Source organism: Pholcus phalangioides, unplaced genomic scaffold (genome assembly GCF_987345545.1).
Source record: "Pholcus phalangioides strain wild (caught in Gottingen) unplaced genomic scaffold, Ppha-v1.0 ptg000013l_1, whole genome shotgun sequence".
Classification (NCBI taxonomy): domain Eukaryota; kingdom Metazoa; phylum Arthropoda; class Arachnida; order Araneae; family Pholcidae; genus Pholcus; species Pholcus phalangioides.
The window spans coordinates 16352410-16366443 of record NW_028301606.1 but is presented as its reverse complement, the minus strand read 5'-3'; the positions used below and the strand labels follow the sequence as shown (position 1 = coordinate 16366443).

Below are 14034 nucleotides of genomic sequence, written 5' to 3'. Positions count from 1 at the left end.
GCGTTTTCCCCCTTACAACGTTCTTTCATGACGGTTTTTCGAAAAACGTTATAAGTGGGATCCACTGTTTATAGTCCTAATGTATTTCCAGATTAAAAAGAAAAAAAAAGCCCCAACGATATTTAGCATATTTTAATAACTTCTTATTGCAGGCCATTTTGTAAGAAATTCGAACTGTGAGTGTGTGTGGGCCACTTTGAAAAAAAAGGCAGGTGTTGTTGGGAGTCAATATGTTCACAAAAAAAAAAACCACCAAACAGGGATACTAAATTTCGCTAATAAAAAAAATTGAAATTTCTCAAAAAAAAGTTTTGGAAGTTCTCTCTCTCTCAAAAATTTTGCATTTGTTCCCTAAAAACGACTTATTTTTTTTTCAAGAATAATTACGGCTGTGTTTTTTTAATTATGGCACGTTTTTGATTTAAATTAATAGCTGCCCTTGAAAAGTTGAAGTACCAATACTATATTTGAAATCCACTAATACTACTTAAACGTGTATATGACCTAACACATTTATGTTGCTGAAGCTGTGGATGTTTCGGTACTGGTAGCATTTGAAGTCTGCATGGCACAACGAAATGTCTGTTGGGTTACCACTATAAACAATTGTCTGTTAACACGATCGTTTGCCCCCCCCCCCCCCATCTTGTGTCCTGTCTTTTAAAAAAGTATTTTTTCGCTAAAGGCTTCCAGTAATAAATTTGGATACAAAGTTGATAGAGGTGTTATTGCTGCTTCAAATGTTCAAAATACCCATATGCTGATAGGCTTCATTCGTAGCGTTAGATGTGTAGAGTCAATTTAGTTCTTTTCTGCTGTCTTTAACATCATACTGTACCTTCTTCAATTCACTATTTTTATTTATGAAAATTTTTCTGGCTTTTTTCAAAAATTTCTTTACTTTGGCACTAAAAAGATTTCAAGACCATTAACTTACTTTGTAAGTTGCGTGTAAGGTTAAGTAGTATTTGTAGTGGATTTCAAATATAAAGATAGTGTTGGTACTTCAACTTTTCAAGGCAGCTATTAATTTAAATCAAAAACATGCCATAACTAAAAAACACAGCAGTAATTATCCTTTGGCGCTCAAAAGATTTCAAGACCATTAACTTACTCCACAACACTTACGCGAATGGGTAGTTTGGTCGTTCCAAATTGTCGAATAGTGCCATAATTTTCTTAGGCCAATGTGCACCCGGCTTTACAGAATTCGGAAACAAAAGCCAACCGAACACATTATTATATGAGTTAGAACATTATTTTTAAAACGAAGAAAGATTACATGAATCGGGCATCACACATTTTGCAAAACAATCACATTCAAAAAGGTAATCAAGTTTTTGCAAGAGAATATAGGCTTTTTTAAGCACATAATCAAGGCACAAGTACTGAGCAAAATTATGACCAATTTTTGCTTTTGAAACTGCCACAATTATCGATATCTCACTTAAAAGTAGTGAAAAATAAATTTTCTCATTTAATCATTAAAATTCACAAATTTCGCATTCATTTCACGAATTTCATATCCATCGCATCTATTTCGTAAATACGAAATTTACGTATCCTTAGTCATAGCCAGTGAGCAGAGGCGGATTTAACGGTGGGCGCAGGGGGAACGCGCCCGGGGCCCCGACTCCTGAAGGGGCCCCGACTCCTGAAGGGGCCCCGACTCCTGAAGGGGCCCCGAAAAACATAAACTTCACACTTTTTTCTAATTTAGGGGCCTAATATTCCTTTGCGCCAGGGCCCCGACGGACCGTATACCCGACCACCGTATCCGCCACTGCCCGTGAGTGAACATTTTTTCACTTTACTGTTGGGCCAAATGGAAAGGCTGGCGAGCCTAAAACCCCACCAATTAACGTGTTAAAAAAAGGTTGCCTAATTGAGAATGTTTACTTCAGTAGAGAGATATTTACAATTAAAAATAAACATTTTTTGATGTAAAATATCGAAAGAGGAAAGTATTCAAATACTTTGAATGTTAAAATTTTAAAATGAATCACAACAGCGAAATTTTGTATACGAGTATTTCAATTTCCTTGTCACAACTATACGTAATGACTTCAAAAATATTCTTAATTTATAGTAACTTATTCTATTTTTCAAACTACGATAAAAATAGAGAAATCTTACTGTTTTTCTGAGTTTATGAATCATTCATGTTTTTAATTAGTAAAATAGAATTTACGTACCGTTTTTAAATATCCAGCTTTGGCACTGATTATAAATTTCCCATGAATATCAGATTTCCATAATAACTACTATGACGGCAATAAAACTGCCACAGCGTTGACACACAAAGTTAATACTCTTCTATCCGATTTCCATCTTCATATAAACTAAGCAAATATTTAAATATTCGGGCACTTTGTATAAATATCCCGATGATTCAACGATGTGAGGATGGACGACACTGTCACCATGAGAAAAAAAAAATCACCGTATTTACGATGGTGGGATTCACTATAACGGGGACGGACGTACTATAGCGTACTGTATACAGCTACTTGTCGATTTCTGTGCACGGTCAGCAGCACTGCAGAGAGTAATAACAACGTGTAGCTTTCGGAAGAGGACCGCAGACAATGAGGAGGAGATTCCTCCAGCAGCTGTCACTGTTGCCCTAAAACGTTCCAAATAGCAGTCGAGACTATACAACAGGGGTGGGAATAAAGTCGGGGGGACGCTACAAAAACGTGCTACCCAACAAAGTCAGTGGGAGGGGATAGAGACCCCTATGGAAACTATATTCTTCACCCCCACTAATCCATTCACGCAGTCTGTTTGGTTTAGCAGACGGGGGGGCCCCCATTGTATCAGCTCCCAATACCGTGAAGGCCCCGGGATTTACCTTCTCAATACCGCTGCGTAAGCAAAGGGATTCGAGAATGGACTGAGGTCCTAGTGTTCGCTCGTGGGCCTTTGGAGTGCTTTTTCATCATCCTGCCCTTTAATGCCTGTTTTGCCATATATTTTAGGGAAAGGGATCGATCTCGAAGCGTCAATAGAAATGCAGTGGAATATTTTCAATGGCAGCATAAAGGGACTTATTATGTCCCCCCATCCCCTAAATCAACTCTAATTGAATAGAGTTCCTATGAAAAAGGAATGCCAGCCCACATAAGCAGTGGAGGGGATCATAACTTTCAGGGCACCTAATGAAGGAAGAATGGACAACCCGCTGGGTTATCCTCCTCAAAAGATTGGGGGAATGGCCACAGCGGCCATAGATCAGACTAAAGCAAATAAAATAAGGGGGCCCGATTCGTCATATGTCCAGTCTGTCACATAACTAGCCTAAAATATGAATCCAGAAACAAATTTTGACAGATCAGTGTTTGAGTGTATAAAAACTTTCACGGCTTTACTTATATGGTAATTTTTTTTTTACAGAGTGTGATCATATGACCCGTATTTTATAGGACATTTCCGTATTTTGTCGTAATTTTGGTATTTTATACTTTTATAAAAATGCCCCGTTTTTTTCGCATTTTGAACGCAGCGTTTTTATTTTTCCTCGAAATCAAGGGTAAGTATTATTTACCCATCATATAAATTATATTATGATAATTATGATTATAAATATAAATATTCATGGACATAATACACAGGGCGCATAGCTAACAGCTGGCACCGCAATTTACTGACGAACCGTTGATTCTAGAGGCATATTTCAATTAGAAAAAGTATCCAAATTACGTATAGACCATTGATAAGTGATTTATATTGCAAGGAAGTATAGTTATTTAAATACAAAAACTACCTTTTTATACGGAAACCCTGCCCTCAAAAAACCAATTACGAAGTTGTTGCCCTGTCTTTCCTGAGGCCAATAAAAGAAATTCTACATTTCTAAGTGCAATATTCGCTGAGATATTCGAATTCTAAAATTGGTAATAAAAAACAGCATAAGCTAACGGAAAATGCTTCTCCCCTTCATTTATGCTGTTCCCCCCCCCCAATTTTTTTAAATTTTTTACATTCAAATATCTCTGCGAATCACTTGGAAAAACGTGGATTTTTTTTTGTTTACCTCATGAGACAGGCATCAACTTTCTAATTGGGCTTCTGAGGACAGAGTGTCATCTAGAAAGTTATTTTTCTTATTTTAATAACTATACAACCCCCTTGCAATATGAATGACTTATCTGAGGTCTGCACGTTATTTGGATAGTTCTTCTAATTGAAAGTATGCCTCTAAGATCAACGGTTCGCGAGTAAATCGTGGTGCCACCTGTTAGTTATGAAAATATATACCTGTATATTTAAATACATTATGTTTTTTTGCACGTTTTTTTTTATTTATTTATTTTTACATAGAATTCATTCAACTTCACTGCGATTTTGAAAAGCGCTTCATTTCTTGCCAATGGCAATTTTTCGGCTATTTGAGCAATAATTAGCACCTTTGCTTACCAACTACGACATTTCTGCTGGCTATTTCCGTATTTGGGAACTCAATAACCCGTATTTTCTTACTTGTTTCTTACAATTCTTTACTGGTTCACCTCTCCAAAGGGTCGGTTTTCTGTGAAGCAGGGTACCCAGCAAAATCTGCTTGGTCATTTCCCTGACCAAGATTCAAGAATTTTTCTGACATTCCCTGACCGAAATTCCTGAAGAAAGTCTTGGGTGTAGGTTCATGGTCCTCGCTCTTTCAGAAAGACAGGTCGTTTGCGCTCACCCAATTTTTAAGGAGAACAAATTTTTAAGGTCAGACCGAGCCCCAAAATCTTAACCTTCCAAATGGTTTTCAAGTTCCAGTTTTTTTTCCTCTTTATAAAACAATTTGGCGTTTGCCAAACACTTACATATTTCTCTGCTTTTTACGAATATTTGTATATTTCTCCGACTATTGCCTTCATTTCATTCGAATCCGATGATGTCTGCCTCCACTCCATTCGCAGCTGAAGATGCCTACGTTCACTTTATTCGGACCTGAAGATTTCTACCTTCGCTCCATTCACCGCTGAAGATGTTCGTCTGCACTCAGGCGTGGATCCAGAAAGGGGGGGGGGACGCCTGAATATGCTAATAATTATTTAAAGCAAATAGTTGCGAAGTAATCGACTAGGACTTTCGAAAGAGGAAGAGAGATTTAAACTCACAGAATAATGATGATCCAAAGCGTTATTTCAGTGTTAAAAAAAGACCTCACTATCTCTGAGATTCTACAAAATAAATATAATATTTAAAAAATAAGCATAAAAATTAAATAAAATTTGTACATCTCCCCCCCCCCCCCCATCTTTAAAGGAAAATAAACACAACGGCCAAAAGTTAAGGAAATAATTGAATATTCGACGGATGACCTCGCTTGAAACGGAACTAGGATTACTGGCAATAAGAAGAGTAAAAAACTTAACAGGGCGAAATACTTCATACATAATGCATAGATAGCATGGTTACAATACAAAAATGATCACGAAATTTATAAAAAAAATGATAAAGCGAGACATTTTGAGAGCTAAGCTAGCTTTTTTATCCTATCTCAAGTTTTTCTTTCGCTATTGAAATTAGGTGGATGTCGTCAATAAAAAGTGAAATTCTTTAGTGAATTCTTAAAAATTAATTGTATAAAAGTTTTAAACATGGAATCGGTAAATTATATCGTATACATGGATATGGTAACCTAAACAAAATGCATACACCGAATGGTTATCTTAATACTGTGAAATCTCGATATAACGATATTATGCGGACCAAGAGAAAATATCGTTATAGAGAAGGTTTTCTCGAAGTAGCTATGCGTCGTGGCTCCCAGGGGGTGTCACCATCCTTTTTCAGGGGCATCGTGGTGAGCAAGAGATATTGGTATACGTACCTATTCACATGCTTCGAGCTGGTTTTTTAAAAGTGAAAATATCTACTGACCAGGGCTGCAACTAGACGGGTGCAGGCGGATCTCGTGCCCCGGTCGCTAGACTCGAGGGGACGCAAATTTCATTCTGAAACCTCTCCTTCAACATTATAAGGCCGAAATGCACACTTGCCCCGGGTGATCAAGCATCTAGCTGCGGCCCTGCTACTGACTAAACTATTTGAGGGAGCCGTAGATGAAACATGAATTGAGAAAGGGAGCCGCGGGTGACAAATGTTTGAGAATTACTGTTGTAGGGGGATTATAGTTGTATCGAGAGGCAACATTATCGATTATCATCACGTGCTATCAAATTTGTGCTCCTGCAGCCATCTTTTCTAAATTGGAAATGCTAGTACTCAGGCCCGTCATTTTGGGGGGGGGGGGTCGTGGGGGAGCGTTGCCCCTCCCCCGGCTTTTGAAATACACTAAAAATGGTATATATATACACCGTGCGTATATATATATATATATATAGGCCTATATATATATATATATTATATGCGTACATTGCGTACATGCTTTTTGCTTCCCCCCCCCCCCCCCCTGGAAAAAGTTAAAATGACGGCCCTTCTAGTACCACCAAAAAGAAAAAAAAAGAGTATTTATTCACCGAGTATTCTGAGTATTTATTTTCCGCAAAGAAATGTTCAATTGATTAGTTGATAAACATAATTCAGTTATAATGGAAATATTTTTTTCAGCGCAGTGTAGAAATATACTATATATGTGTGTATTGCTCCCGTAAAGAGCTTTATCGCAATACACTTCGGTGTAACGCACAAAAGTAGTAATACTGAAAACTTCACCAACACTTTTGGTGATCAAGTAGCAACCAATGCCGATATTATTAAAAGTCCTCGAAATAAATGAAATATGTGACGAGTTAAAATATATATATATATATATATTTGGATATTTTCTTTTTTTTATAGAAAAAACAACACAATAGACAAAACAGACAATAAATTATAAGCAAACACTTTTCAGGGATATAAGTATCCTTCCATGGGCCGTACTAATGAATTATGTACAGAATTTCTTGGCAACGTACAAAGGCATATTCTACAATAGCTACAGTCAAGTCACACCAAATATATTGCTTTCATGTGTTATACTAGACTCTGATGTGCTATATATGTATAGCATACGATACAATACATACTTTTCTATACCCCAAATATACATACGTATTTTTCTCCTTAAAATTTTCAAATTTATTAACCATCGAATGAAACGAACCGCTCAATATCTGTTATTTCCAGTACGCGATCTTGTATAGCCTTCTCAAACATATAAAATGATTGCTGCTGTTTAATAATGGCATCAAATTCCCTACATATTCTCGGAGCAAAAAAACATGATGATTTTTTGAAAATTGTTTTCTTAGGTAATCGTATATGATATATAGACGTTTTTTCCCCACTTTTAATCAATATTACAAAAATGGAAACGTTTTTATTCAAGTAGTAATTTTCGATATGATTTAAAAAAAAAAAAGAGTGAATATTTAGAGAGCATCAGAGGCATCTAAAAATACATCTATATGCGTCTAAAAAAGAAAAAGCGAAGAGATATTTTTCTCTTCAATTCAAACAGCCGCCTTTTCTCTCTAATGCATTTTTAATGCGAGCAGGATTATAATTCGACTTGCATCTTAAGCTGATGCATATCAGGAAAAGTAGATGATTGCATCGTTTGTGTAAATTTATGTGGACCCACAGTTGTGCTCAATATAACAGTATAAATGCACTTGTTCCAGGCACAGAAAGAGCAAAAAAAAAAAAGGGCAACATTACGCTCATGCAACGAAAATAATTCTCAAATTGCCGACCCAAAGACTCTTTGATAAAGCGACAGCGCTTATATTATACGAATACACGAATAAGAAAAAATTCACCATTAAACATCTGACACCCTCTAGGGGAAAAAAAACCATCTTTCCTTTCCATCGGGTACCTCCGAAAAAAAAAGCCAAGTCTGCAAATTAACCACGGGTTTCAAAAAGTTGAACATACTACGGTGATCAAAACGTTTCTCGCCAGGAACGTCTACGAAAAAAAAAACAACACACCACTAAACGTGCCAATGATAGCGCGGTGAGCTTGAAAGTACAATCATGCCACATTTTTTCCTTTATATTCAACGCGTATTAAAAAAAAAAATGGGTGTTTCAATGAGGCCATGAAAAAGAAAGAAAATACACTTTTTTTATGCATCGAACTAAAGTCGACACCCACAGTAACCTTTTACCCCCAGTTAGTGCTAATGCACGATGGGTGGTCTGTGCTCCCCCCCCCCCCCTCACTTCCAGGAGCACCCCCACCAGGTATCTTCTTCTCAGCATCAGTAGGATTTTTTTTTCTTTTAGGGGGGGGGGGTGCTCCAAAGACCCACCTCGTAGATGGGCTTCCGTATCTCACTGCTTTCCCCAAAAAAACTTTCCAAAAAGGCGTCTTGAAATATAAAGAGTGTAAAGTGTACCAGCGGTGTATACTACTGATTGCCGACGCGGAAAGATGGAAAAATACCTCCGAAGCCTCTAGTTATGGTTCCAGACAAGAGTTTTAAAATCCCCGTCTTCTTGAGGTGAGGACACAAGGAGACTCCTTGTCTCCCCAAAATCAGTTGATACTTTATCGGGCTCACGGTATCCTCTTCCAAAACAGCAACAGTCCCCATTCTTTAACCTCTAGAACAAAAACCTACACAGAATGAGCCCGAAGCCCACACGTGTCAAAACGGCTACATCCTTGTCAAAAGTCTGCTATTTTTCAGTGATTTTTAGTTCGTGTGGGGGCTAAAGAAAGAAATTCCAACAACGGTTTATCCGGGGTATCTTTTTCAGGAAGAGAAAATCCGGGCGGGGGGGGGGGGCGAGAAAAAGCCGAATATATGCGATAGTGCGAAATATTCGGGAAAAACAATGCCGGGCTTTCATAAAGCTCTTGGTGCGGCTTCGCGACCCTCCGCAGTTTTAGAATTCTGCGAAGGTCAAGAAAGACGAAAAATGACGGGAAATAACTGTAGAAAGTAGAAACTCATTATTGGGGAATGAGGGCTATTCCGGAAAACAATTTCAAGCTCGAAAGGAATTGGTTTTCTGAGCAGTTTCCTCTCTTTTTTTTTGTGTCGGCGAAACCACTCGTTATCTTTGAGAGAGACCAAGGGTTCGAGAACTTTTAAAAATGAGTGTACGATTTCCGACAGTTTTGATTCTAGATTGAAGTGCTCTCATAACTGGGACATACCGAGGAGCTCCTTGTGTGTATGGGACCCTTTCTTCTTGGCTTTGGTGGAATGCTGACGGCGTCAGCTGTCTTTATCCAAGAGTATACAGTAAGTATACAGATTTACAATAGAGATTAAGGAATTTATTGCGTAGTAAAAGCAAAATACTGGAGATCAAATGCAATAAATGTTAAAGCCAAATTCTTGAAAGATAGCAGTCATATATTATGTATAATTATTATTACTCAGCCCTGCCTTGATGGCAGTTTGTTTTTATGCATCTGTCCGAATGAATACCTCTTTCTGAACCATTGTTCATTTGAAAAAAAAAAACTAATGTTAGATCCTTCTAGAAAATATCAAGTTGTGTTTGAGTTTTTAAGTAAACGCTGCTTTGCGCTTCGCCTTAAAATGCTAAAAAAGAGCTTTACATAAAAGTTTAAAAAAAGTGTTTGCTAAAAGGTGCTTTACTAAAAAGTTATGCTTCAAACCCTCTAGGTGGTGTCACGCATATTTGAATATACATGGAAAACACATAGAAAAAAAACGAAAAAAAAACCACTTTACACCCTTTTCTTTTCTCAATTTTTTTTTGGTATTTTGGAAAGTAAATGTTTAGTGTAATTTCGTACAAAATACGGCCATGTAAATACAATGCTTTTTTGATTCCTCGTTGGTGGCATTTTTTGTGAACTGCTGAAATTTTACATGATCAGAGTTTTATAAAATCCAACCAAATTGAGATGTAAAAAAAAAATTCAAGGTAAAAAAATATTCAACTTTGCTAAGCGAGATTTTATCTTATATATTTTAACTTATATTTTTAACCGTAATTAATCATTTTAGCTAATCAAAATAAAAAAAAATTTGCTGTACTGATTGTATTACTTCAGTTAGAAATATGCTGATAGCACCTATTTACATCCGTATTTCTGAAAAAAAGTTTGATACGTTTTTATGGAGGTAAACCATAAAGGGTAAAGTGAGATATAACCAGGGATGGACTTTGCTAGGAAAAGGCCAGTGATTCTTGACTCACCCGCGACTCCCCAGAATAGGTTGTTGGTAGGTATTTTCTTTTATAAAAGAACCACTTTGAACCATAAATAGGCACACAAATGAATATCTCCAGCTAGCCGTGACGCTCCTAAGCACTGCGACAAACACTTTGAGAAACACTGACTTGGGCTATAAAGGGTGTACTCGCACCGTACCGTAAAATAATTTCAGGTGACAAATTAACATTATATTTGTCACGTTTTTGAAAAAAAATGCCGATCTTTTTATACTCACATCTATATACATCTATGAATATATTTCTGAAAAAGAAACTATTTTTCATAAATTAGTTTCTTAAATATTAATTTTTATTCGACCTCTCAAGGAAAAAAAAAGCTAAGGAATTCCAATGCTTTTTTACGGTATAACCCGCGGATTATACGCAGGAAAATTTGGTGGATAATAATGAAGTATTTTCTGTGGTTAAGGATGTAATTCGAAACGGAATACTTACTAGCTTAGATCATTGCAGTTAAATTAATTTGTCGTTAACGTTGAATCGTTACTGAAACGCGGAATTTTACGCATTCACATTCGAGTAGTACACGGGTAAGTATTAACGACATGAATGCGAACCTCTCGCAATTAAAGAGAGAGAGAGAGAGAGGTGTCCCTTTTAGTAGATTTGGCATCCGACAATATCTTCCCAGAATGTATTCAGAGATCGTAACGATTAAGTTAAAATGAATCGACTTCATAGTCCATGAACATGACACAGTAATCCGAATCTGGTGTTGGAAACAGCTCGTGGGCAATGCGTCAAGTTGACGGAATGCCAAGGGAAGAGGAACGGGAGGAGAACGTGGAAAGAGACAAACGAGCGCCAACACTGAGAAGGTGTGACGGTCACCTTCTCTTATCCACAATGGGGGGTGATCAGATAAGAGAGCTGCTTCTCCTTCCCAGTCATAAATTCCGAACGCAAAACAGCTTAAAAACCCATCAAATAAACAATGGAAATACCTGGAATGATTTTAAAAATATGTAATAGAAAATGATAATACGTCATGCAAATATTTGGATGTAATAAACCGAAATTCATATCGACATGTACTATATTTATTCATTATTCAACTTGGTTCTCATATTTCGAAATGAAAATGCATACATATGCTAAATTACAGTGGACCCCGTTTATACGATTTTCAAGAGGTCGAGTCATAACTTCAATTAGGGGCGAAAGCCGTACAACTGAAACATATTTAAAAAAAAGGACTCCTTCAATAGGCAAAATATAATGAAATTCAATGTGTTTAATTGGGTCTCCGATTCTCTATTATTAAAAAAAAATTATTTAGAATTTAGAGTCACCTTGAAAAATAAAATTAGCAGAATACAGTCAAATCCCGTTTTAACGAATACCATTATAGCAAAACTCTCGCTTTACCGAACACCTTTCTGATCCACCAGATAAGTTTATATAGCAACAATGCAAAAACCCCTGGAATTCCTTTATAACGAAATTTCATTATAACCAAGTGATTTCTCCGCTCTCTTGGAACTCGTTACAACGGGATTCTACTGTATTGCCTTTAATAGAAAATCTTGATTATATTCATTGAATAATTCTTTTTAAAAAAAAAAAAAAAAAAAAAAAACATTAGTTTAAACGGTTTGACACAAGCAGCAAGCAAAGCACAACAACGAAAATCCCACGGGACATTATTGAGCAGGAAGAGCTGGTACTGTGTGTGTATATATATAACGTATGAAACTCTTACTGCCAGACCCGTGCCGTGTCAACGCATAGGCCCCGAGATAGAAATTCTGTGGTGTTTGGTCAAAGAACATGATAACTCCAAAATCACATTTTTGAGATACAAGCATTTTCATTATCATTTAAAAATAAAAAAATAAAGCATATACACAAATAGAAATGAAAACATCATACATCAGCATGTTGTTTAGCCGTACGCATATATTTGTGCATTTATCTCACTACTAATTAGTTATAATTAGCAAGACCTACTTTTAGATCAAAAAGCCATTTTTTGGAGATATCATGTTCTGACCAAACACCAAAGAATTAATCTCCAGTCTCCCCCACACCAAGGCTTTTCGCGAGCCTCATGTTGAATTTAAATTTTTAACACCAACTTTATTTTTAATGCACTTTATTATTTTTCAATTTTTAAAACTTTTCTCTTCTAACCGTAAACGACACAAGTTTTTTTTATTTTTTAAATCTAATAAACGTAAGATGTTTCAAGTTTTACCACAAAGCAAGACACGAAGGAAGAGATTCCTACGGCAGAACAAGACAGGTGGCATAGTCATTTAGAGACGATAAAATAAAAACAACAGCAACAGATATTAATTATTAAAATTATAATACGGGTGAATTCCCAGATATTTTTCATTAAGATTCCATGTTCGACTAGGCGCTATATGAATTTGTATAATGTTTTCTTGTTTTCTTATCTATTTTCTGTTTTTCATTCTTTATTTTGGACGTGTTTTGTCTTTTGAATTCTCAATGTGTGCTTCCGTTGCGCACACAGAGTAAGAATAACATAGAGAGCGCGCGAGGGGTTACAATGTGAAGCAAAGATCCGTAGTCACGTGACTCCGGTCAAAAGGCTGGTCAGGGAATCTCGCTTTCAATGCTTTCCTTATGGCTATTCGTATGACGATCTACACGCGCTGTCTTATTTTTGATTATAATGGCCAACACTTGCGCAGCTTTCGGATGTTCTGAATGGTTTAGGAAAGGGAGACCAGTATCCTTTCACAAGGGAATACTTTTTTGCTCATTCCCCTTGTTATAAATTAAAAATTGGAATATTAAATTGACGATTCAGTGGATTTCTGACGTAGTCTCAGTTTTTAACGATTCCATTTTGGATTTAATTCAATTAAAGTTCCAAGTTTTGGTAAAATTCAAATGTCATGAGCCATTATTAAATGCTTTAATAGAATTTTTGGTAATAAATGATTGAAGTAATGAGTTCTATTAACTTTTAACTGAAATATACGTCTCCGCAAGATTTGGCGAGATTTGGCTAGCTAGTGAGTTTATTCGAGTTTCGCTCAACTTTGAAGATAATATGCTTTTCAGAATGAGGAATTTATGGCAAATATTTTATTTAAATAGAATGTAATGAAAACTCACCCTCTAGACAATGGCAGTTTTGCATAAAAATGTATAACTACCTCTAAAAATAGTATTTTTACCTCTCTTCACGCTTGAGATAAAACTATTACAGAAAAGAAATTTTTTTATTGATTAATTTGTGTTTGCGTTGTATGTGTGAAATTGCCCTCAAACAAGAAAAATCAATTAATTAATTGATTAATTAATATTCAGTCAATATCTTTATTAGGACCGTCTGAGTTAAGATCTGACGTCACTATGTGTACCTCAGATGTTAACTTGAAGAAAGAATCATTCTAAAAACTACTTAATGCCTAAAAAAAATGAAGATTCACATATGTATACTTCTGGAGCGAAGAGGTTACACATATGTCACATGTAACACACATTTACGTACTCGAAATTATTACATATATACGCTACACGAAATTTCATTTCTTATAATTTAGAAAAGTACTGACAATGAGGTATTGCAATTTTCTTGAAAAATTCATTTTATTCCTGAAATATTATTATAATATAATATTACATTTTTGTGTGATAAGGTTATAAAAGGTTTTTCAAGAATGTTGGAAATGAAACTTTTACTTATTATTTAAATATTTCATGACTGAATATGGTACGAGTGTGAATGTGTTACATTACATAACATAATATGATGATTTTATAGATAATTTTTTGATGTAGATAATTGATAATTGATTGATGATAATTATTGTGATAATTGATGATTAGATAATTTTTGTTTTAATAACCCCTAGTTAAAATAAATTTTCGAAACTAAAAG

At 35.8% G+C, this 14034-nt stretch overlaps 1 protein-coding gene across 2 annotated transcripts in view; it reads right to left on the bottom strand.

Annotated features, from left to right (window-relative positions):
• Positions 1-14034, bottom strand: part of LOC149078668 (plexin-B-like) — a 242442-nt gene that overhangs the window by 60882 nt on the left and 167526 nt on the right. Inside the window, exon 1 of one of the 2 annotated variants that reach the window (XM_089240810.1) lies at positions 2196-2644. The exons of the other annotated variant lie outside the window; for it this stretch is intronic. The gene's annotated coding sequence lies outside the window, so the exon portion shown is untranslated. Of the gene's footprint in view, positions 1-2195; positions 2645-14034 lie in introns of those variants that run through there. 2 annotated transcript variants of the gene reach the window in all.